At 40.8% G+C, this 25,477-nt stretch overlaps 1 protein-coding gene across 3 annotated transcripts in view; it reads left to right on the plus strand.

The window, feature by feature from the left end:
• The first annotated feature begins 8,664 nt into the window (after nucleotides 1-8,664).
• RCAN2 (regulator of calcineurin 2) overlaps nucleotides 8,665-25,477 on the plus strand; it is a 263,810-nt gene continuing 246,997 nt past the window's right edge. The window contains exon 1 of one of the 3 annotated variants that reach the window (XM_058662292.1): nucleotides 8,665-8,947. The gene's annotated coding sequence lies outside the window, so the exon portion shown is untranslated. Of the gene's footprint in view, nucleotides 8,948-18,240; nucleotides 18,355-25,477 lie in introns of those variants that run through there. The other 2 variants (XM_058662290.1, XM_058662294.1) reach the window with 2 other exon arrangements.

Raw genomic sequence — 25,477 nt, forward strand, 5'->3', positions numbered from 1 at the left:
CATAATACAAAATCAACAATAGAAAGAAAAATAGAAATTTACAATGTCCTGAAATTAAATGACATGTTACTAGATATGACAGTCTCCATTATACAGCTACTATACATCCCCTTAAATGAAAAGCCACAAAATAAAATCAACATCAGGGAGAAAAAAGAAATTAACAATACCATGAAGTTAGATAACATGCTATTAAATGACTAACGTGTAGCTGAAGAAATGAAAATCAAGAAACTTCTTGAAGAAAATGATGCTACTGTATGATCTATGAGCCATTGAATGATTTAATCAAAAGAAAGTGTTTTGAAGAGATAAAACAGAAAACATCAAAACCTATGCGACATAGTTTCCGCAGTTTTTTGTTGCTGAAGTGTCTCTTCTAGACAATAAACAGATGGGTTTTGTTTTTTAATCCGGTCAACTAATCTATGACGTTTGATTGAGTTTAAGCCATTTACATTCAGAGTTTAATATGTATAGATGGTACTTTGGTCCTGTCATTTTAGGAATGAGTTGTTCATTGGTTGAGTCCTTTGTTGTCATTTTACTGGGATGTTCTTCACATTTGCCTTTGGTTTTGTTTGGTGCTATTCCTCTTCTTTGTCAAGAAAACATCTTGAAGTGTCCTTTCTAGGGCAGGTTTGGAAGAGGCAAATTCTTTGAGCTTTTCTTTACTGTGGAAGAATTTTATTTCATTTTCAAAGATGAAAGAAAGCTTTGCTGGATATGTTATCCTAGGCTGACAATTTTTTTCTTTTAGAATCTGGAATATGTCACTCCATTCTCTTCTTACCTGTAGAGTTTCCTGTGAGAGATCTCCTGTGAGCTTAATTGCCATTCCTTTATATGTCAATTGATTTTTTTTCATGTGCACACTTAAACTTTTCCTTATGTTCAATTGAAGAGAGCTTGATGATCATATGTCTTGGTAAAGATGGCTTTTGATCAAGCTTGTTGGGAGTTCTGTGCCCCTCCTGGATCTTGCTTCCCAATTCTTTCTCTAGATTAGGGAAATTTTCCTTTATTATTTCATTAAATACATTTACAAACTCAGCCTCTCTTTCTGCACCTTCTGGGACTCCCATAACTCTTATATTTGGCCTCTTAATAGTGTCTTTCAATTCTTGAATACTTTTTTTGGCCTGATTCAGCTCTGCTTCCAGCTTTTTGGTTGCTTTCCCCTGATGACAGGAAATATCTTCCAATTCTGAGACTCTTTCTTCTGCTTGCTTCATTCTATTTTGGGGACTCTTCATTGTACTTTTAATTTGCTCTACTGTGCTCTTAATTTCTTATATATCAGCCTTGATTTGCTTTATTGCTTCCTTAAATTCTTTGGACTCTTTTATGTGCTTCTCATTGTTGATCAGAAGCTTTAAAATGAGTTTTATGAATTCTGTGTGCCCCATTTTCTCGATGTCTTCCTCAGTTAACTCTGAGGTTGGCATAGGGTTTTGCTCCTTTGTAGGGGATTCTTCAGTAATAGTCATTGTACCAGGAAATAAGAACACACTCAAAAATGAAAAAGTACAGGTGAACACATCAGGAAGATGAAAAAGCCCAATTAAAATGTTTCAAAGCCAGAAAAGATTAAATGCATCTTACAGAATATATAAATAAGAACTATGTGAGGAAAAATTGACTTCTCCATAGCCACAGAAAATGTTGCTAATAGTGGAGACACAGGAAAAACAACCAAAAAACATAATTGGAGTCAATAGAAAATTTTAAAAAATTTACTTGGTGGGAAGGCACTACCAGGAAGAAGAAAAGATGATTCACACAATGTGAAATATAGGAGAAACTATTTGTAAATCAAATATCTGGAAATGGAGTTAGCATTGGGGTACATAACATTAAACATCCACTTGGGATGACTGCTTCCCATATCCAATGGTCAGTTCAAGTCCTGCCTTCACTTCCAATCTGTGTTTCTTCCTAATGCACTTCAGAGGTGGCAGATGATGGTCCAAACGCTTGGGTTCCTATCAGCCACATGAAAGACCTAGTTGGATTTCCTGGCTCCTGGATTCAGCCTCATCCAGTCCCCAGTTTTTCCAGGCATATGAGAAGTGAACCAGCAGATGCAAGATCAATCTCTCTCCCTCTCTTCACACACACACACACACACAAACACACACACACACACCTTTCTCTGCCTCTGCTTCCCTCTTTGCTTGTCACTTTGTTTTTCAAGTAATTAAACCAAGAACATTTAAACGACTCTTGCAACTCTGCATATCTAAGTGAGGTGAACTACAAAACTGAAAAGAAATCAAAGAACTAAATAAATATAGAGGTAGCCCATGTTCATGGAGTGAAGATTCAATATTCATAGATGTCAGTTCTCAAATTTATATACTGATCTGATATATCCCAATAGAGTTCTGTTATTGTGTGCATTTTTACAAATATAATGATTATACAGATATAAAAGACATAGGATAATCAACAATAATGAAGGGGAAGAACCATATCAGACAATTTTCACTACCAATTTTAAGATTTAGTATAAAACTATACTAATCAAGACATGTAGTACTGGTGAAGGAATAGAAATTATAGATTGTGGAGCAGATTGGAAAAAAGTGAAATAGATTCACTCAAGTGTACTCATTAGATCTTTGACAAAAGGGCAAAGATAATACAAAGGAGAAAAGATAGCATTTTCAACAAGGTGCTGGAATAAGTGATATTCATATGCAAAAAAGAAATGTAGATGCAAATCTTATACCTCCCATAAACGGATGTAATGGATCTCAGATGTAAATGTCAAATGTAAAACTACAAACTCCTTGGAGATAGTGTAGGAGAAGGATCAAGATGGCCTTTGGTTTGGTGATAACATCTTAGAAAAAAATACCAGGGACATGATACATAAAACAAGTAATTAACAGGCTAACATTAAAAATAAAAGCTTCTGTTCTTCAAAAGACACCAACAAGTGAATAAGAAGGGATGGGCACTTCATGCGACAGTTAAGATGACACTTGGGATACCAGCTTACCCTATCACAGTGTTTAAATTTGAGTCAAGCTTGTGCTTTCAATTCCAGCTCCTTACTAACGTATGCTTGAAAGGCATCAGGTGGATCAAGTTCTAAAGTCCCTACCTCAAAGGTAAGTGACTCAGACTGGGTTGCCGGCTCCTGACTAGCTTGTTTGACCCTGGCTATTCAGGGCATTTGGGGAGTGGACCAACAGATGAAAGATATTCTTTCTCTCTCTCCCTCCCATGTATGTCTTTCAAATGGATATTATTTTTTAAAAATAGAGAATAAGAAGTCAAACTACAGAGTGAGATAAAGATATCTGCAGAAAACATATACCAAAAATTTTGTTAAGAAAACTATGAGAAGAACTCCTAAAGACTAACGATAGAAACAAAGTAGAATAATAAGAGAATAATATACAACGTGACTAAAATATCTACAACAGACCTGAACACTTTGCCAAAGAAAACATGAACTTGGCAACAGAGGCATATAAAAATGTTCAACATCATGTTATCAGAGGATGGCCAAGGCAGCAATGAGACATAAGCCTATTGAATGGCGAAACTCCAAAACACTGACAACAAGTGTCATGACGACATCACAGGAATGCAAAATGGTGCAGCCCTTTGGGAGAAAATTTGACAGAATGTTTAAACATACTTCAAAAAAGTTTACCAGCAAGTACATTCCTTTATATTTATCCAAGCAAACTGAAAAGGATTATCTACACATAAATCTACATACCATGTTTTAAGTAGCAGTTTCATAACGTCCAAAATTTGAAAGGAAACAATATGTCCTTCAGTACATGAATGAAAACAATGTCTGAGTAGATCTAGATAATACAAAATTATTCAGCATTAAAAGGAAATGAGCTATTAGCCAGGCAAAGATATGGAAGAATATTAAATGCACAGTACTAAATGAAATAAGCCAATCTAAAATGATTATATGATCCAAATTATACAATGTTTTGGACAAGAAAAAACTATGGCTATAAGCTAGAGACCTGTATCTTTAAGAAATCAATGGAGAGGAAGGGATGCAGCAGATTTTATTTGAAAAGCAGTTACAGAAAGGAGAGAGAGAGAATCCTCATCCACTTCAGTCTTCATTTCCCAAATAGCTAAAATGGCTAGAGCCGGGCTAATCCAAAGCCAGGAGCCAGGAGTTTCTTCCAGGTTTCCCTCACAGGATCAGTGGCCCAAGGACTTGAACCATCCTCCACTGCTTTTCTAGACCATAATCAGGGAGCTGGATCAGAAGTGGAGAAGCCAGGACATGAATCTGTGCCCATATAAAAGCTATATATATAAGATCCACATGCCACAGGCTTAGCCTATCATGCCACCACACCAGCCAGATTATAAACTTTTTTTTATTGTAAAGTTAGATATACAGAGAGGAGAGGAGACAGAGAGGAAGATGTTCCATCTGCTGATTCACTCCCCAAGTGGCCACAATGGTTGGAACCGAGTCGATCTCATGCCAGGAACCAGGAGCCTCTTCCAGGTCTCCCATGGGGGTGCAGGGTCCTAAGGCTTTGGGCCATCCTTGACTGCTTTCCCAGGCCACAAATAGGGAGATGGATGGGAAGCGGGGCTGCTGGGACACGAACCAGCTCCCATATGGGATCCTGGCACGTTCAAGGCGAGGACTTCAGCCACTAGGCCACTGTGCTGGGCTCATAAACTTATCAACACTTAAAGAATATCAAGTAAATCCTAGTGTAAATTGCAACATTAGTTGATAACTTTGTGTATGTACAGGTTCATACATTCTAGCAAATGTATTACTCTAATGTGGGACTTTGACAGTGAGAAAAGTAATGCCTGTGTGGGGGCAGTCAGAATGCAGATATCCTATACTTTCTGCTTAAACTTTCTGTGAACCTAAAGCTGCTCTAAAAAACGGGTTTTTTGAAAATAAGGTGTTTAGGTAGACCTTTCTACAAAGAAGATATGCAAATTCATAAGAAGCACACGGAAGGATGCTCAAGGTCAGATATGAGGGAAACAAAAATAAAACTATGAGATGCCACCTAACAATAATGGAATGGCACGATGATGTGGAGCAATGGTAACCCTCAGACTTTGCTAATGAAAATGTAAAATCGTATAGACACCATGGAAAACAGGTTGGCAATTCACCAAAAAGTTAAGCATAAAATTACCAACATGACCCAGCATGTTCAGGCTAAACTGATGGCTAGAACTGAAAGCAGGTGTTCAAAACCAAATAAATCACAAAAAACTTTGCACGTAACATTAATTAGAATAGCCGAATGTGGTATACAATGAAATATTGTAGAAATTAAATACTGATAAGTGCTATCACATGAATGAACTTTGGAAATACATGTGGTGAAAGAAGCCACATGTTGTATGAGCCCATTCCTATGAAATGCACAAAACATGAAAATCCCAGAAAGACAGAAAGCAGAGCAGTGATTATCAAGGATTTGGAGCAGAATTAGGAAATGGGAGTAACTGTTTAATGCTGTTTCTTTTAGAGTGATTAAAATGTTCTAGAATTGGAAAATAGTGATGGCTGTAGAACATTATCCATGTACCAACAGCACAGATTTGCATGAAGATACTCCAAAATAGTTAAAATACAAACTACATTTATTATATGAATTTTACCTCAATTAAAATCTTTAAATGGTGAAGTCAACTAATAACATGAGAAACTACTTTCTGGTAGAAATTAAAAATGAGCTATTTATAGATACACAAGGTCATGTTGCCTTGTGAGCAAGACTCAAAAAGTTTTACAAACAACAGTAGAAAAAATAAGTCTCAAAATAATTTTTAAAAATATTTTTAAATTTTATAATCCCCTAAAATGTTCATATTCATAATGTAATGTGCAACCACTTTCTTGTCCAGGAGGGCTCCAATGTTAGCTCTTCACTTGTCAGCTTGGGCTAACCATATATTCTTTCTCTGTTTTCTGCAGGATAATTATGGTCCCTACTTGACATGGTTGCTATGCAGGTTAAAGGAATTAATGTATAAAACATGGGAGATGTCTCTTTAGCCCAGCAGTTAGGATGCCTGCACCCCACACTGGAGTATTTAGTTTGATTCCAGCCTGTCGGCAGTGACAGATCCTGGGAATCAGCAGTGATGCCTCTGACTGTTAAGCTTCCGTTACTCAGATGTGGACCGAGCTCCCTGGGTCTCAGGTTTGGCCCCGCCCAACTCCAGCAGTTGGAGACATTGAAGGAGCGAACTATAAGACGGGTGGACTTTGTCCCTCTACTTCTCTCCCCTTCACTCCTCTCTCTCAGAAATCGTTAGAAAGTGTTTGGTATAGAGTTTGCCATACAGTAAGTATTCAGTGAGTGACAGTAAATGAAACTATGTGACCTCTATTCTTATTTAGCATCATTCAACATCAGTTAACCTTTTACCTTACACTTCTCTCCAAATTCCACTGCAGACTCAGCCTGCATAAACTCTGCTCCATTTTCTTCCTACTACCAACATTTATTTTGCCAGCACACTTTGGCTGATTCCAAGGTACGTGAACCTGACGTGGCTCCCTTTTCATTCTCTATCTTGTTGATTATCCTACAGCTTGCAAAAATCCTGACTAACACAGAATTTTTCTTTATGAGTAAAAGGAAGAAGACATGGTTGTGAGACTTCGAAAGTATCTAGGAAAGTAAAAAGGTGTAAGTGGTTAGAAAATGGTCATGCCTATTTTTGTGACAGCTAACATATATTGAGTGCCACTGTGTGCTAAATGCCTTATATGTATTTTCTAAAGGTTTGTAGTAAATGCAAACTTGCAAATACATAGGTACTGTCAAGATGAGAGTCCTCCACAAATGGAAGATTCTGGGAACTACGGCAAGTCAGATTTCTTTTTGGGCTGAGGCTCTCTCAGCTGAGATGGTGTTAGGATAAGAAGGACACGATAGTGCTATTCACATATGCCAAGGTTGTGTTGCCAGAGCAGCTGGGCTTGGTCTTTGGCTTCAAAGCATCAGTTTGAATGAGACAGAAACTTCCAGGGAGGCAAGTGTTTGCTCAATGTTTAAGAGTGCTCTTCGGGCCCAGCACAATAGCAGAGTGGTTAAAGTCCTCACCTTGAACGCCCGGGATCCCATATGGGCGCCAGTTCTAATCCCAGCAGCCCCACTTCCCATCCAGCTCCCTGCTTGTGGCCTGGGAAAGCAGTCGAGGAGGCCTTGGGACCCTGTACCCGTGGGGGAGACCTGGAAGAGCTCCTAGCTCCTGGCTTTGGATTAGTGCAGTACCGGCTGTTGCAGTCACTTGGGGAGTGAACCTTTGGGCAGAAGATCTTCCTCTCTGTCTCCTCTCTGTATATCCACCTTTCTAATAAAAATAAATGTGTCTTTTTTTTTTTTTAAAGAATGCTCTTACAGACAATTCTGTCCCAAACAATAATATATCTAAATCTGAGTCAGTGAGTACTTATGATTTATGCTAGCTGAAAAAGAGTGGAGAAGAGATGTGGAGGGTCTTTTTCAACACTGAAATTCTGTTTATTTATATAAGCACAGACTAATCAGAAAAGCTGAGCTTTTTCCCTGATTTGTTGTTGTTGTTGTTGTTGTTGTTGTTGTTAAAAAAAAAAAGCAGAGAAGGGTTCTGTGGGTTTGGGAAGGAAAAATGTGAAACTAATAGACGATTTCGGTGGAATTTTGTAATGAGGAAAAGAAAGAAGAAACACAGGAAAAGACCTACCTGAGTGGCAACAAGAAAGATAACTGAACACAAAACCAATTTAAGTTTGCTCAACCCTCCCTCCCTCCCTCCCTCCCGTTGGTCTGCAGGCTCCTGTTCCTTCCTTTTCCCATATAACTGGCATGCTCTTGCTGTGGAACTTGGTGTTGTTGCTGGCAATCCACCCTTAAAAGCCCCTGGCCCCCTGGCCCCTCTGAACTGGCTGCTTTTGAGAAACAGACTTCCACCAGTGGCGTCGACGTTTTGACTGTAGGATGTACCTGGGTTCTGTTTTACTATGATCGCCATGGGATGGTCTGAGAATAGCCTCTCACTCCTGGTGTCACGGGCTCTCACACAATGGGACTTCTGAACGCCCCAGTGCGGTCTGTCCCGAGGCCAGCGAACACTGGCGAAATGCCAGAGCCCGCGCAGGGCACCTTCAGCCCGGCTGGGCCCGGTCCAGGGCTTCAGCAAGGGGCACTAGCGCCTGCCCGGCGCAGAGGACGCGCGAGGGGTAGGCGACTTTGCTCGGGTTAGCTGGAGTCAGGGGACTCCTTGGTGCTGCTAGAATCTCTCACGACCCTCCAGCCATAGTTTGTAGCTGTGTCAGTTTCTTCTCCGCTGACGCTGTTCAATCATCTTTAGCTTCAGTAGCGTCCCCTCCTCACTTCGATCCCCAGACAGACCCCCACATTCCCATATAGGAGCCCAGGAGACCTCCCTCCAGGAACCTCCCCCACTTCCCGGATCCCCACACGGGAAAGGACGAGAAATGGGGCTCAGGACAGGGTGGGAGTCCGGGAGGTGGAGTGGGTGAGGAACAGAGAAGGGCACCGGGTCAGGAGGGAGGAGATGAGTGGAGGCCAAGCAGGGGCTTTCGGTTTCCCGGGGTCTGATTGGAGGTTGGCCGGATGAGTCGGAGCTGGGGGCGCGCCCATCACTGCTGGCTCCTGCGAGAGCCGCCGGCTCGGCCCCTCCCCGGAGTCGCTTTGTCCCGGGTGACGGCAGCGGAGGTTGCAGGGAGCAGCGGGCAAAAGACACAGACCCACCGGCCCACGGACCTCGAGACTGGGAGGCGGGGCGCGCCGCGCTCGGTCCCACGCCCAGGCCCCGGGCCCCGCGCCCTGCGCCCTCCCCCGCGCGCTCTCACGGGCCGGCAGGTGAGTGGGCAGCGCCGCGCCGGCACTCGGTGGCCCCCGCGGATCGTGAGAGCCGCTGCCTCCACCGGCGCATCGTGGACGCCCAGCAGGTCGGTTATGTAACCATACTGGCCCTGCACCCTGTCCCGCTGGGGCTGGAGCGCAGTGCCCTGCCGGGAGTAGGGGGCCACAGCGAGGGCTGGGCAGGCGCGGCTAGGTTTGGGGGCTGGGCAGGGCAGCGGGAGTGGGAGATTGTTTCGGATTCTGTGGCAGGTTCCCACCGGGGCCGTGGAGAACACAGGCTCTTGTGAACCCCGTCTAGGGAACCTCAGGTAGCCCCTTCCCCATTCCTGAGGCCCAAGGGTTAGCCTCCCCCCACCCCCCAGAAGCAGCAGCAGGTGCATAAGTAGAGAAGCCAAAGTGACGACTGAGATCCCCTGGACAGGGGTTAGAGAGGGGAATAGGGAGAGGCTGGCATGAACCAAAGAGCCAAGAAGAGCACAGAGACCTTTTTTCTTTGCAATGCTTAAGTGGAGGGGATGGGGCTTTGAGGTACACACAGCGGTTTGAGAATCCTCCTGCTTGGGATTAGCGGGCTTGGGTCATCTAAAAATAACTTCAAGTTTGAAAAGTGAAATGGACAGACGCTCTCTGTGCCGGGTTTGTCCTGCCCTGTGAGATGCTTCCCTCCAGAAGTCATTAGAGGAAAGAGGCAAATCCCAGCCACCTGATCCCTGGGCTGCCTCCCAGTCTTGCTGGTTTCCAAGGTGCCTGGGTTTGATTTTTAGTTAATGATTTATTCTCCAAGGCACCGCTGTCATTTTCGTAGGCCAAAATGAATTCTAGGAGAATGTCTGCTTTGACAATGTGCCTCTTCTTCCTTTGGGACAAGAGTACAGAAAATACTCCCAATGCTCCACTGCCAAAGTTGTCTTGTTTTAGTAAAAGCAGAGTTCCAGAGTTCCCTTTAATAGCCAATCCCAGAATTTCCCACAGTTGGGGAGGAAAGGATTCCGGGATTTATAAGATTCCAGTCAGCACTTCTCCCTCCCTTCTGCCAGCATCCTAGATACCTTGCAGAGGGGAGACTTCGGGAAAAGTGGGACATCCTTATCATGCAACTCAACTTTCACACCTCCATCGTCCTTAATTACATCAGCTTCAAAACAGGGCAAGTTCTTAACCACAACCTATGATTAGCTCATTGACATTTCAATTTTAGTTTATAGACAGGACCGGCTGCTATATACCTTAAAATGGCTATAAGGTACCATTCAGCTGTCTTGTGTCTATTTCATTTTAGTATTTAGCCATTTGTTGTGTTGAAGTACAATTTTGCTGTTCTTGGCAGATTTTAGGATAATCAAGAACTTGCTTTTTTTTTTTTTTTTTAACATACTGGTTACTCAAAACCATGTCAATTCCATAATGTTGCAAATTGCTGTTGATGTTATATTGGGACTCTTAATTGACTGGGATGATATTCTGCCAGCTCTAACTTTGGACCAGAAATGGTCTCCCCAAGAAACTGTTCAACCCATCTGGACAATAAGTAGCTGGACTCTATGCTTGGTATACATTTGCAAGGAAAGAATCTTGATTGAATTTGAGCTGTAATACTGCATCAAGGTGGAGGAATCCACCAGGGGGGAGGGGCGTGGGAAGGGGTGGGAGGATTCCCAGAGCCTATGAAACTGTCACATAATGCGAAATAATTAATAAAAAAAAACAGGGCAAATGTAGCACAGGCACAAGGCAATACTTGCTAACTGGAAGACTCCATTCTGGAAGCACAATGAAGCTGGCAATGCCAAGAAACTGGAAAGGATTAAGAAGCAGGTCAACACTGAACTGTGGAAGAAGGCAGCGGAGTGAATATTTGGCTGCTTTTCAGTCTGCTCATTGATTTCCGATAGCTTTAGAGCTATTATGTTAAGTCTGATTGGCCATGGAGTTCAGTTCATCTAAAACATGGGTTGCACTTTGCTTTTAAATCCACTGGGAATGTCATCAGCACTTATCGGGCACCTACTGGTACCTGAATGCAATCCATAGAATTATAGGAAAATATAAGGAAAATATCCTTAGCTGGAACTACCAGATTCTGAGAGCTTTTAAGACACATGACGTGTGCAGATCCTCCAGAACACACCTAAATCTGGGAGGATGAGGCAGTTTCCCCAATGATGAGCTTTTTAACAAGCAGAAGTGGAAACTGGAGAGCTGTCTCATTGGCAAGTATGCCTCACACTCCGCTAAACACCACTTGCATGATCATTTGCAGATAGTCACATGTAGAGCAGAAAGTAGCATTTGCCTTATTGTGACCAACTTTGTAGTCACTGAGGTCTCATTTTCCTGTTTCTTTCTCTATCATCCACACCAATGATTCAATTGCTATTTGTTTAGCACATAGTGATTAGATAGGTGCTGTGTAGTTCTGAGCCAGGAGCTTAAAATAATGAGGCTCATGTCTCCTGGAAAATCAATCCCATACACACACAAAGAGAATAAATGATAGTGATTTAGCACACGGAGATTGGAGCACATTCAGTAGGAGCCAAGGGTGGAGGGGATCTTGCAGAAGAGTGTTTGTTTGAATTGGATTCCTTGTACTGTTAAGGTGTGCTTTAGAGAAGGGGCTGGATAGTTTGCCTTGAAAGAGTAGCAGGTGCAAATGGCAGAAAGGTCATGTTCAAGTGCACCTACGTGTTCTCAGAGGAGGGGATAGCAAGAAAGTTTAGAGAGGTTTCAGTGAACTTAAGTTGTGGATACACCCTGCTGAGGAGAACTCATTCTGCCTTTGTTGAAAGGAATGATTTAATTTAAACTCTGTCTTACAAAAGTGAATTCAAAAGTGGGAAGGAGGAAGGCATGAACTCTAATTTTAGACAACCTAGAGTGATCTAGGTGGGGGAAAAATCATGAAGTGGAATGTGCCTGAATCAAGTGCCTGAACTCTCTGTGGGGAAAACCATATTTGAAGGAAACTCTAAGGCCTGAGGATCCAACTGGGTGGTGATAAGGAATGAAAAGCTGGGAGGTCTAGATAGACAAGTAGCTTTTTAACTCTTACTGAGTTAAGAAGTAAAATTAAAAACAGGACAGGCTTGAGAAAGATGATGAGGTTTTATTTTGTCCATCAACATGACATGCTTGGAACTCCTATTTCCTGGTTAGCCTGCTAGCTTTCTACTTACCCTAACTCTCCATATTCCTGAGACTGTTTAGGGCTGTTTAGGCTAACTTGAGAGCAGAAAGCTGGTAATGCCTTTATCCAGCAAAATTAAAGCATTAAGTTTTTTAAACGATTGCTAGTAGTAATAGCAATATTCATGACAATATTGCCTAACTTTTATTCAGTGCTTACTGCAGGCTGAATACAAAGAAACTAGAGCCTTACGTGGATTATCCACAATTCATCCTCGTGATAATCTTCCAAGGCAGGCCCTATTGTAATTCTCATGTAAATTGCAAGAAGATCAAGGCCAAAGAGGAAACCGGAGCCTCACTCAGAGTTGGTGAGAGGTACACAAAGTGAAAACGCCAAAGTTCTGATCAGCGTTTTGAATGCCAAGGTGAATTTATAACATTGATATGATTCCCATTTAGCCTGCTATGTGCTTTTTAATCTGTGTTTGAATGTTTGTGGCTCATGCTATAAAACAAGATGGGACTGAGTCAGGGGTCCTGGGTCTTACCTGGGATCCACACCTGACTTATTGTGTAACTTGTACAAAGTCATAGCCCCCCCCCCCAGTCCTTAGTTACTAAATCCATATTTTTAATGGGAGAAAAGATTGGGCAGATGCTCTCTAAGGAGGCACTAGAAGTACTAGAAGTACTTCTGTCTCAAATCTGCTGAAGCCATTGATTTGGGTTAAGAGTGCCCGACCTGGTCACTTTTAAAATGAGAGTACTTCTAAGAGGATTAACTCCCATGGTGCCCTGTCCTTTAAACCTAGATGTGAAACAGCCCATAGAGTGGAACTGTTGGGGTGCTGAGATCAGGGAGGGAGACAAAGTAGATGAATATCTATGGTCATTAGTCATTTTCTTTACTTGATACCTATTGAAGTCCATGAGAGAGTTTCCTCTTCTCCAGGTGAGATCATCAGTATCCATGTTGCAAAGTTCTTGGGAGGACTGAAACAGGTAACATAACGTTGGCCTCCCTCAGAATACTCAGGAAATGAGATCACCATTCCTTGTCCCCGCCTGAGTATCAGACATGTGGAAAGGGAAGCAGAGTGTTCCAGAAAACAAACTTTCCTGTCTTGTATGTTTCATGAGTCCCCCGCCCCAATAATCATCTTCTATTTCAGAAAGAAGTCCATGTTAAGAGTTCTAGACACTCGAGTGCCTACAATATTCATTAATCAATGACTCCCTTAGGTAGAAAGGAACTTTGATGTTACATAAAACACAGTTTAGAACACTTTTGCTAGCTTAAAAAAAAAAAAAAACTCCGTAAAGAAATAGCTTTGCCTAGGGTTGGTTGAATCCATGATCACCACATGGAACATGGGAAGATGGAGTGACTTCCAGTTGGCTGGGCCTTTTTGTATGTGCTCATGCTTAATGCCTTCAACTTCCTGAAGAGCTTTCTGCCTTTGATTATGAAATGTTCACATGATAATGTCTAACATTTTTATAGTGCTTACTGCATGCTGAGCACAAGGAAGCTATGTGGGTTATCCATTTAACCACGTTGTGGATTATCCATATTTTATTCTCCAAAACCTTATAAGGCAGGCCCTGTTGTTATTCTCACATTAACTTGCAAGAAAATCAAGGCCAAAGTGGAAACCTTGATGAAGTCATGGAGTTTCCAAGAGTCCCCATACCTTTTATCTTGTTCTGTTCTATTTTCTATTGCATATTTTGTACTGCTGTTAAGAAACGGATTTGCCTTCTCCTCTAAGCTAGCAAAAGATGAGTTCTGAACTCCGTTTTATGTAACATCAAAGCTCCTTTCTATCTAAGGGAGTAATTGATTCATGAATAATGCAGGCATTCACATATTTAAAGTGCTTTGAGAGTGTGTAACTCTAATATGGACTTCTTTCTGAGATAGAAGATGGTTGTTGAAGGGGGACAGCTCATGAAAAGTACAAGACAGGAAAGTTTGTCTGTAAGAATAGTCTACCTTCCCATTCCACGTATCTGTTAGCTGGGAGACAAGGTATGGGGACCCCATTTGCTGAAAAGTGTCACCTGTTTTAGGTTAAATTCACTAATGAAACATTTTTTTAAAGATGATTTAAAGGGAAGAAATAGAGAGGAAGAGATAGAGATACAGAAAGAGAAAGAGAAAGAGAGAGAGAGAGAGAGGGGGAGAGCTTTCATCTGCTAGTTCACTCCCCAAATGACCTCAGAGATCAGGACTGGGTGAGCCTGAAACCAGGAGTTTCATCTGGGTTCACAGCAAATACCTTATTGCTTTCCCAGGTGTATTAGGAGAGAACCAGCTTACAAGTGGGGCAGCTGGGATTCAAACCACCACCCATATGGGGTGCCAGCCTCAAAGGCAACAACTTCACCTGCTATGGCACAATGCCAGCTCTAGAACAGATTTAAAAAAAAAAAAAAAACAACGGGCCCGGCGGCATGGCCTAGCGGCTAAAGTCCTCGCCTTGAAAGCCCCGGGATCCCATATGGGCGCCGGTTCTAATCCCGGCAGCTCCACTTCCCATCCAGCTCCCTGCTTGTGGCCTGGGAAAGCAGTTGAGGACGGCCCAATGCATTGGGATACTGCACCCGCGTGGGAGACCCGGAAGAGGTTCCAGGTTCCCGGCATCGGATCGGCGCAGCACCGGCCCGTTGCGGCTCACTTGGGGAGTGAATCATGGGATGGAAGATCTTCCTCTCTGTCTCTCCTCCTCTGTGTCTATCTGACTGTAATAAAATGAATAAATCTTTAAAAAAAAAAAAAACCAACAAAACTAGAAGCAGCCTTAATCTTTAACTGATGCTGTTTTTAGGTCCTTTAAAATAATGAAATACGTGATTATGATGGTACTTTCTAGAAATTAAAGAGATGTTTTCCATAATATTTCAAACTTCCTATAGTTCTCATTGCCGGAATGCAAAATGGTAAAGAAGAGCCATGTTTTCATATTTTGTCATACTCAAATTAGTTTGAAGCACTGAGTTCCTAAGCTCTAAGATTGCAAGTATAGAAAGACAGTTAAATGTTAGCTATTGGTCAACAAAATTGCACCCATAATTTTAGAATAAGATCCTCACTTTTTTTATTACCCTTGTCTTAGTTCTTTGGGAGAAATTTCTTTTTTCTTTCTTTTTTTTTTTTTTTTTTTTTGTATGTGATCAAGATTTTCCTGCTATAAAGCATTTTCCTTGAGGTCATGGGTTAAGCCTGAAAACTTCTTTTAAAATGTTGGGAATGAAGTACACGAAGCAAGGACTTGACATGTTAGTGCCTGGATTCCAGTCCTAGTGCTGTCATTTCCCAGCTATGCGACCTTGAGCTTCCCATGACCTAACAGTCACTGGAGCTGGCATTTGTTGAATGCTACCCCATCCAGACACTTTCTCCATATGCTATCTGATTTAATCCTTACAGAAGTTCTAGGACATTGGTAACGTCATCACCATTTGCCCTGCAGCACACCCTAAAGATCAGGAGGATAACATTGCCAGGCCTCTGGGTTACAGGTTTCCTATCTGTGAAATTAGGAAATTAGCACTTTCCTAATGAGATGAGTTATTGCTGGGCCTGGTGTAAGACCAGATCTGTGAGGGTAGGGAGAAGCTGTATATAAATACCTTTAAAAAGTTTATTTTATGATACAGTTCCATAAGCTCTGGGATTTCTCCTGCTGCCCTCCCCAAAGTCCCTCCCCCACACAAATATGCTCTTTTTAAAATAATGCATTAGGAAAACTGTATGTCCTTGTCCTTTCATTTTGGTATAAATACTTATTTCTTTTGGGAGTAACCTATGTAATTGTTGGTACCAAGGGTGGGCCAGAGCAGGCAAAGCCAGGATGAGGCACTCACACTGTAGATGGGACAGGGTCCAGCTGGTAAAAGGGAAGAAGGGTGTGGTTTTCAAAACAGACGGAATTGTGAGAGGGTATCTCAGTCCACACTGATGAGGCCAGATGTCAAAGTTACTATTCAAGTAGGAACAGGCGTGATGTGGAACAAGAGGAGTCGTCACCTGTGCTTATACCAAATGTGACAGGACACGAGGTCTGTCCCAGCAGTGTAGAGACATTTCCTAATGTCTGTTAAGGTCAATCCACTCAGCAGGAAACCTTCCAACTCTTTTCCCTGGTTCTCTTTTTTAATGGTTTATTTTTCTTGGACATCTAGGGATTATTTTAAAAGTAGAAAACAATGGAATTGAAAGTGCCATTTATTTTGATGCAAAAAGTTTTTGAAATTCAGGCATACTTGCTTTATAGTCAACATTTTCATAGGTAATATTTTGATACCAAAATATTGTGAGATTCATGAATAATTTTTCATTAATACATGTTTTCCAGAAACTTTAAAAAATGCCCACATATGTGCTTTCTTTCTTTAAAGAGTTATTTGTTTTTATTTGAAGGGCAGATTTACAGAGAGAAGGAGAAACACACACAAACACACACACACACATAGGTGGGGGGGAGGGAGAGAGAGAAAGAGAGATCTTCCATCAGCTGGTTCACTCCTTAAATGGCCACAATGGCCAGAGCTGAGCTGATCTGGAGCCAGGAGTCAGGAGAGTCTTCTAGGTCTCTCACATGGGTGCAGGGGCCAAATGACATGACCTGGGCCATTTTCTGCTGCTTCTAAAGCTGTAAGTAGGGAACTGTGTCAGACGTCGAGAGGATAGGGTACCAACAGGTACCAATGTGGGATGTCAGTATCACAGTATCACAGGAGGTGGGTTTACGCACTAAACCACAATGCCTGCCCTCTTATTTGTGAGATATATATGTGTGTGTGTGTGTATATATATACATATACACATATATACATATACACACATATATATACATATATATACACACACATATATATATTTAATCACATAGGAGAATTATAAAAAGAGAAAATTGAAATCATTGTGACAAATATGAAATCTATTCATTTAATGTAATTAAAATAGCAATGAAAATAAAATAAAAAATAAGAAGTTGTAGGGTTTTGACATCAGGAAAAAACTGCTAGTGCAGCCATAAGAGACAGTAATGTTGACTCCAGTAACTGGGTTCCTGCCCCCCATGTAGAAGACCCGGCTTCAGTTCACTTGTCCCAGTCTTAGCGCTGGCCCAGATACTTAAAAATATTTGTGAAGTGTAGCAGATATGGGAGTTCTGTGACTGTCTCTCTGCTTTTGAAATGATAATAAAAAAAATTATGCACTTCATCTTGAATGAATACTTTTTGCTGTTAGTGTTGTGGTGTTTTTTTTTATAAGTTATTTTTATAGAATTAAAAAAATAACATATAGAATTTTCCCCTGTAGGTATTTTACCAAACATTTTAAATAAGCTTTCATGTAAGATCAACAACACCTATTATTACCATGTATCATTGTACTATAATTCATTTACCACTTCTTCCAAAGGTGAACACTCACGTGGTGCCAAACCAAAATATCATAAACAATACTTCGATGAATATCGTTGAGCAAGATTTTTGAATATTTGGGGTTCTTCTTTTAGGTTATGTTGCTAGCAGCAGATGTTAAATGCATGGGAGTTTTAAAGGTATTCCCTCTATGCTGACATTGCTTCTAACTGCTTCTTCAGTTTGTGCTAATTAACATTCCTAGGAGCAGTGTTTGAGAATGCAGGTGTCCGTTTACATGCACTTTTTTTGATGCAGATAAGAACTGAGTGGTATTAATTCTCTCCAGAGACAACATCCAGAACGGAAATATTTGTCTCTGGCATTTGGTTCAAGGGCATTAGGCTCTGTGCAGCATGCAGGCCGAGTGTGTTTAGCAAGCTTGTGTGTTTGTAGGAAAGCTGATTGCAGTGGATGAGCTTTCCTCCTAATGGCTCTGTTGTCAGTGGCCTGGTATGGCTGCTGCAGCCTGTGTGCGGCAGGGTCACCAGCAGCTGTCAGTGCAGCTTGTTGGGTTTTTAGTGTTCATATGAAATAGAACAGAGCAAGCCACCTCTGACTGAGTACCAGTCCAGTGTTGCTTCGCCACTCAATTTGGCAAAAGAGGTTTCCAATTGTGAAGAAAGTGTTGCTTTTTTTTTAAGATAAAAAAGTATATATATTTTTAAAATTATTTATTTAAAATAGTTGCGGTGAGTTGGGGGAGAGAGAGTTAGCTCACAATCACTGATTTACTACATAAATGCCCGGAATATCCATGGCTGGGACAGGGACGAAGGTGGGAGCTGGGAACTCATCCCAGGTCACAAGAGTGACAGGAACCCAATGACTCAAGTTATCATCACTGCCTCCCAGGGTCTGCATTAACAAGAAACTGGGGGAAAGATACTGGAGCCAGGAATTGAACCCAGGAACTTCAATGTGGGATGTAGGTATACTCTATTGTAGTTTTAATTTGTTAACTAGTCAAATTATTCTTTCCAGTAAAAATAAAAATCTGCTAGTGGAATCAAGCCAGAAGAATCAATGTCCAATTTATACTTCTCTTTTGAGATTACTGTATCGGCTATTGTGATGATATGGGCCATTTGGGGAAGCTAGGATAACTAATTTGAATGACTTTCCCTACGAAGTTATCTGTAAAACAGATTAAATTAGCATAATTCTTTACTTTGACATCTATAGTTATTCTCCCTGTTATCTATTTATTTGACATGTAGAATGACGGAGTTCTCCTAATCTTGTAGTTTATTCCCCAAATGGCTGCAATGGTTGAGCTGGGTCAAGTGGACACCAGGTTCCCAGACTCCTGCTGGGTCTTTAATGTGGGAGGTGAGAGTACTTAGGCTATCAACCACTGCTTTCCCAGGCACATTTGCAGGGAACTGGATCAGAGGTATAGCAGCCAGGACTTGAACTGGCACCCATAAATGGGATACTAATGATGCAAGCAGCGGCTTAACTTGCTCTGCCACAATGTTGATGCCACACTTAACAGCTATTATAAGCCTAAAGTCCAGTAGCAGCATTGAGCCAGAATACTCAATGTCCAATTTGTACTTCACTTTTGAGATTCAATAATTTGTTAAGAAAAAAATTAGTGAGAATGAACATTTAACCTAGTGACTAAGATGTGGCTAAGGTGTGCCACATTGGGCTTCGTGGATTTGGGTTCTGGCTCCAACTTCTCAGATATGCAGACCCTGGGAGGCAGTGGTGATCAGGTAGATGTGGCTTTTGTTCCCAGCTTCCATTTCTGGCTTCAGCACAATTCTAGCTCTTGGAGAGTGAATCAATAGATGAAATTCTCTCTCTCTCTCTCTCCTCTCTTTCTCTCTGCCTCTTAAGTAAATAACAACAGTTTTTGAAAATAAATTAGTTGATCACATGTCTGAGCATATGAATTATGAAACAGGGAATGGTATCTTCAAATAAATTCATGGCATTTCAAACAAAATTTTCTTTGCTCAAGAGCAAAATGTCTCAGCCTTGACAAGACAAAGGAAAACAAAGTATAAAATCATGAATGTGAATTTTTTTCCTGCTGTGAACATTAAGGATATTCATTTGATCTTTTAGAATAGATAAGCTACTGTTTACTTTAAAAAGGTTACATTTTGGTTGAGGAAGATATTCAGCAACTGATGTTATGATGCAAATGTTTATTTGATATCTTTTATTTTCTTATTTCTATGTCTCTTGATGATTTCTATTCTACACACAGCTGTTTAGCACTAAACTTCCAAATCTGACAAGGTGACATTTAGGGGAAGCTTGAAAGGGAAATATTTACTGAGATTTTCAAAGGCTCACCTTGGTACCTGGCTCTAAGCATCACAGCACAGGAAGACTCCCTGAGAGTTCTTGGCAAGCACTCTGGATGGTTTGCTTTCTACCTCCTGAGAGATTATCTGGGTGGGGATTGAGGGGAGGAGATTTCCTTCTCATTCTGTGTGCAGCATGTGGTGACCCAGTGACTTTTTTTCTGGAAGCTTAGGAAAGCTTTCTCAGACCCCACACGTGTGCTGATGGATTTGGAAAGGTCAACTTTGCATCAGGGTGGGGAAGAAGGATAAATCCCTACAGCTCCCCACTGTTCCCAAGGACCCACATCACCTGGATTCAAGCTACAACCACTCCCTTCACACAGCATGAGAGCTGCTCAGATGGTGATGAAAGGAAATTAAGGTCTTCTCTGGATGAACTTGTTTATGTCTTCATGAACAAGCAGCTTGCGTGGCGTGTGGGGTAGACCCCTGGTGGCCCTGTCAGGATACCCAGGAGTGGTTTTGCTGGTGTGGCTCTTTGCATGTTCTGCTTTTGGCTGTGAAACCTAGTAGATCACCTCCCAGGAAGCCACATGGGTAAGCACCCAGGGGAATGAGCTTTTGTGATTCGTGGAATGCCCTTGGGGATCTGCAAGCGTGGTGGCTGCTCACAAAGCTTCTTGTTTTATTTTTTAACATGACTTTGTAGGTGTGATGTTTGAAGGTACCTGCTCTCGTCACAAAGGCTTTTGTCTTGAGTGACTAAGACCAGACATGCTTTCTGTGTTTCTTTTTAACATCTATTTAAATTCTTCCAGTTAGGTCAGTCACTGTGATGTCCTTGCAACCATTCCTGACTATTGTCTTACAATTCAAGTCAAGACGTGATATTGAAGAGGTCATTTTTAACCACACAAAATTAGAAGTATGCTAATGGCTATTTATGAAAACCAATCCTAGATATTTTTACAGTATTTCAAGGGCATATCTGTAAGATACATTTTCTTTCCTATAAGGAGAGACTTTTAGCCAGTTTGGACTTTTACCCAGTTATTCAGAGCTCATTTCCATATATATGGGAGCCTGAGGTGGTCACTTTCCCAGCTGATCACAGCAGCCAACTTTCTTCTCCATCCCCTGGGGGACCATATGCTTTCTTCTATTTTTATTCCATTTTCAGAGAAACAAGTGGTCCAAGATGAAGGCAGATCCTCCCTCTGACTCAGTCTGGGGAGTTTAGTTTTGCTGCCATTCTTACATTTTCATTTCAGTAATCATAAGGCTTTGGGAATTTAAAAGAATACTTCCTCCTCTCTAAAAATGAAGAAAACATTAAGATGTAGACTTGCTTCCGTCTTTAAAAAGAAGGGATGATGTTTAGTTTTGGAGATATGAATGCTGTTTTTTTGGTTTTTTTAGCCATATGCTTTGAATTCAAGTTTATTCCTTTTTGGATCACATCAGTCCTTTTAACAATTTTCCAAATCATCAATAGGATTATATATTTGTTTGCTTATAGGGTTTCACAATTAAGATAGCACCCATCATAGTGTCTCAATCAATGCCGAGACAAACTATTCTTATACCACTTTGCTCATTCTGGGATTGGTGTAAGCATTTGATGTATTTTTAAGACAATATACTAATGTCATGCTGAAATTATTTTTTCTACTTCATAGGGTTTCTGTCAGTTGTTATCTATTGCCAATCATGGTGATGTGAATGCTGCCAAATATACACATTTCTTTTCCTAGTTGCAAATTGACTTTTTTATAGTGACTTATTAGATAACCCCAGGAGACCAATAGCAATAATTGAGACACAGCTGCTGGAAACTAGATATTATTTATTCAGCTTCCTATTCTAATAAATAATGAACCACCAAATTGTTTATATATAAATGAAAAGCCCTTGTAATAAATAACAAACTAATAAGCAGTTGCCTACAATTTGCAGCTATAGAGTGTTTATAGAAATGTTGGGTATAATAATCATCCGAATAAGAACCTTTTTACTAATGAAAACTAATTTAGAACACATTGCAATGATGTAAAATCTTAATTGTACATTCTCCCATTTCTATTGCTTTGAATTCAGGTTTTTTTTTTTTCAAATTCCATCTCTTCCAGATTTTCTGAAAAGAACTGTCAGTGTTTGTTGAACCTGTGTTTATGATACATACATAATATAACCTATCTATATCATTCATTCTTTTAGCCCTACAATATACCATGGATTGTGATGCCCCCTGGGGTATACAAACCAGTGGGAAGTAATCCCCATCTTTAATGAAGTTAGAGTCAAGTAGACTTGGAACTCCTTCCTTGTTTACCTTCATTTCTCCTGGACAGTAAGTCCTCCAAAGGTGAAGGCTATGCCAACACAATCACAGTTGTTGTGTCTGTTAGCACTCACTACAATAACTTGCATGTGATAGGCACCAGTTTGATGGCAAATGAACTGATGTTTCATTTTTTCCACTCAAAATAATTGAGAATTACAAAGTTGAAGACATCAACACCTTCAAATGTCATTAAATTTTTGTTCTTGCACAATTGTTAGCTTTAAAAATAAGTGACTCCACAAGATGTTTGATTCCTTTCACTTTGTGTGTACAAATAGGCTTTTTTTATAAATATGACAAAGTGTCATAGCATGATTACAGCGAAGGCAGAATATCTGATTGACAGCAATATCTAAATTTTCCAAGGGCAGACATGTTAAAAGTATCTTCTGTCTCACACTCAAATTATTCTGAATTTTTGCTTGTGTACAGTAGTATATTCTTTGCTGTCTTATGGAATCTGACTGTAGAGCAATAATAGGAGCAGCATTGGTACCAGGTAGCAGTTTAAGGACTTTCCACTTGTTATTGCACATGGTCCTCCCAACATCTCAGAAAGCTACATTCTGATTTGATTCCAGCATTCGCTAGATGAGGAGACTGAAGTCCAGTCACTAGCGCAAATTACTTATAGGTACAAGTCATTAATGTAAAGAGTTGGGACTCTCCAATGGGGTCTTTTTCCATAACCCACCAGTCCTTGTCACCATATTAAAGTGGGATTTGTAGAGACATTTCTTGGGGAACCACATGAGACTAAAATGTTCTGAGCCTATTCTGGATATTTTGGATAACTACTTTGTAATCAGTAATGCTGATACATCATCTTAGGCCTGCACTTGTTTTTATCTGCAATCAAGTGGGTGTCAGTGCTCTTTCAGTTGTCATGGACTTAATGGGAAGGAATAATGTAATTCACTTCATGTGAAGGATGCATGGCTATGGGGCACCCTGTCTCTGTAAAATGGAGAAATATGGGAGGAGAGTCCTCAGCTGAGTATGTGGTGGGAGCATCTGGTCTCCCAAACACCCGCAGTGCAGTATTCAGTGTTGGAATCAAAGTGAGAAGGGAGGGCTGCTTTTAGCAAAATATTATCAGTGTTGTTAATCTGAATGTGGTTGGTTCTAAAATGTGGTTTATATGTTGTTGAAACATTTAATTGGAGTTTGACAGTTTCATATGAGCTGTAGCTAAAAGAAATTAAGTTCTTTATACATTTAAGTATCATTATAATAAAAAAAAATTCAGGGAAAGTAGTTTTTATTCCTTAAAAATGTTGTTTGTGGGGCTGATACTTTAGCTCAACTGGTTAATTCTCCAGCCCCAAGTGCCTGATTACTAGTTAATGTCCTGGTTGCTCCATTTACCATCTACTTCCCTACTTATGGCCCAAGAAAACAATAGAGGATGGCCCAAAGCTTGCATCCACATGGGAGACCAGAAAGACAATTCTGGATCCTTATTTCAGATCAGTTCAATTCCTACCATTGTGGTCATATGAAGAGTGAGTTAGTGGATAGAAGATCATTCTTTCTGTCTCTCCTCTATGTGAATCGGCCTTTCCAATAAAAATAAATAATGAAATCGTTTTTAAAATGTTGGTGCATTTTAGAAATCAGTATACTGAATTGTTTGTAATACATAAGTCTGCTCATAAAATAATCCTCTACCTAATAGAGGTTTTGTCTGCCCACTCCTCCTTTCTCGAAGAATAAGGCATTGGCATTTTTCCTTTCAACCAACACAGGTTATCAAAGAATGTTTAGGTCTAACTTTGGTTGAAACTGTATTATGCCAGTTCCCTAATGCATCCAACTGGCCTGTCAAGCATGCTGTTTTTATTATTTATTATAATTTAAACTGATATTATTTTCCATTATACAGTTTTCTAGGTTTAGAGATTCATTCACCCTTCCACCTCTCTTTCTGCCCTCCTCATTCTGCTTCCCACACAGAGATAAAGTTATTTCCTTGTTTCCATCTGAATTCCTCCAATACCATGTTGAATAGCAGTGGTAAAAGGAAACACCCTTGTTTAGTTCCAGATCTTAATGGAAAAGCTTCTAATCTTTCCCCATTTAGTAAGGTGCTGGCATGGAGTTTTTATTTATTGCTTTGATTGTATTGTGGAATGATCCATCTATACCTATCTTGCTTGAAATTTTTTTTAAAGATTTATTTATTTTTACCTCAAAGTCAGATATACAGAGAGGAGGAGAGACAGAGAGGAAGATCTTCCATCCGATGATTCACTCCCCAAGTGACCGCAATGGCCAGTGCTGTGCTGGATCCGAAGCCGGGAACCAGGAACCTCTTCCAGGTCTCCCACGTGGGTGCAGGGTCCCAAGGCTTTGCACCATCCTTAACTGCTTTCCCAGGCCACAAGCAGGGAGCTGGATGGGAAGCGGAGCTGCCGGGATTAGAACTGGCGCCCATATGGGATCCCGGGGCATTCAAGGCGAGGACTTTAGCCGCTAGGCCACTGTGCCAGGCCCTTGCTTGAAAGTTTTATCCAAAGTCATGTTGGATTGTATCAAATGCCTTCTCTGCATCTATTGAAATGATCATATAGATTTTATTCTTCATTTTGCTGATGTTGTATAGCACTTTTATGGATTTGTATATGTTAAATCATCCCTGCATGCTAGGGATAAATCTCACCTGGTCTAGGTGAATGATCTGTCTGATGTACTGTTGGATTTTGTTGGTTAGTATTATAAAAAAAAAGACTTAATTAATTTTTTTGGGAAAGTCAGATATACAGAGAGGAGGAGAGACAGAGAGGATGATTTTCTATCTGTTGATTCACTCCCGAAGCCCCCTCAATGGAGCCTAGAGTCTCTTCCAGGTCTCCCATGTGGGTATAGTGTCCTGAGGCTTTGGGCTGTCCTGGACTGCTTTCCCAGGCCGCAAGCAGGAAGCTGGATGGGAAGCGGGGCCACAGGGGTTAGAACCGGTGCCTATATGGGATCCCAGCATGTACAAGGTGAGGACTTTAGCTTCTATGCTACTGTGCCGGGCCCTATTGGCTAGGATTTTGTTGAGGACTTTTGCATTTATATTCATTAGGGATATTGGTCTTTAGTTCCATTTCTCTCTTGTGTCTCTAACTGGCTCTAGTATTATGGTGATACTGGCTTTATAGAAAGAGTTTAGAAGGGTTGCCTCCCTTTCTATTGTTTTGAGTAAGCTTATGGAGAATTGGTGTAAGATCTTGAAATGTTTGGTAGAATTCAGCAGTGATGCCATCCAGTACAGGGCTTATCTTGGTTTGGAGGGATTTAATTACTGATTCAATCTCTGTCCTTGTTAAAGGTCCATTTAGCAATTTAGCTATTTCATGATTCAATTTTGGTAGATTGTATGTGTCCAAAAATCTACCCATTTGTTTCTAGGTCTTCTGATTTGTTGGCATATAGTTGCTTACTTAGTTCCTGAT

Source organism: Ochotona princeps, chromosome 1, assembly GCF_030435755.1.
Source record: "Ochotona princeps isolate mOchPri1 chromosome 1, mOchPri1.hap1, whole genome shotgun sequence".
In the NCBI taxonomy this organism is placed as follows: Eukaryota; Metazoa; Chordata; class Mammalia; order Lagomorpha; family Ochotonidae; genus Ochotona; species Ochotona princeps.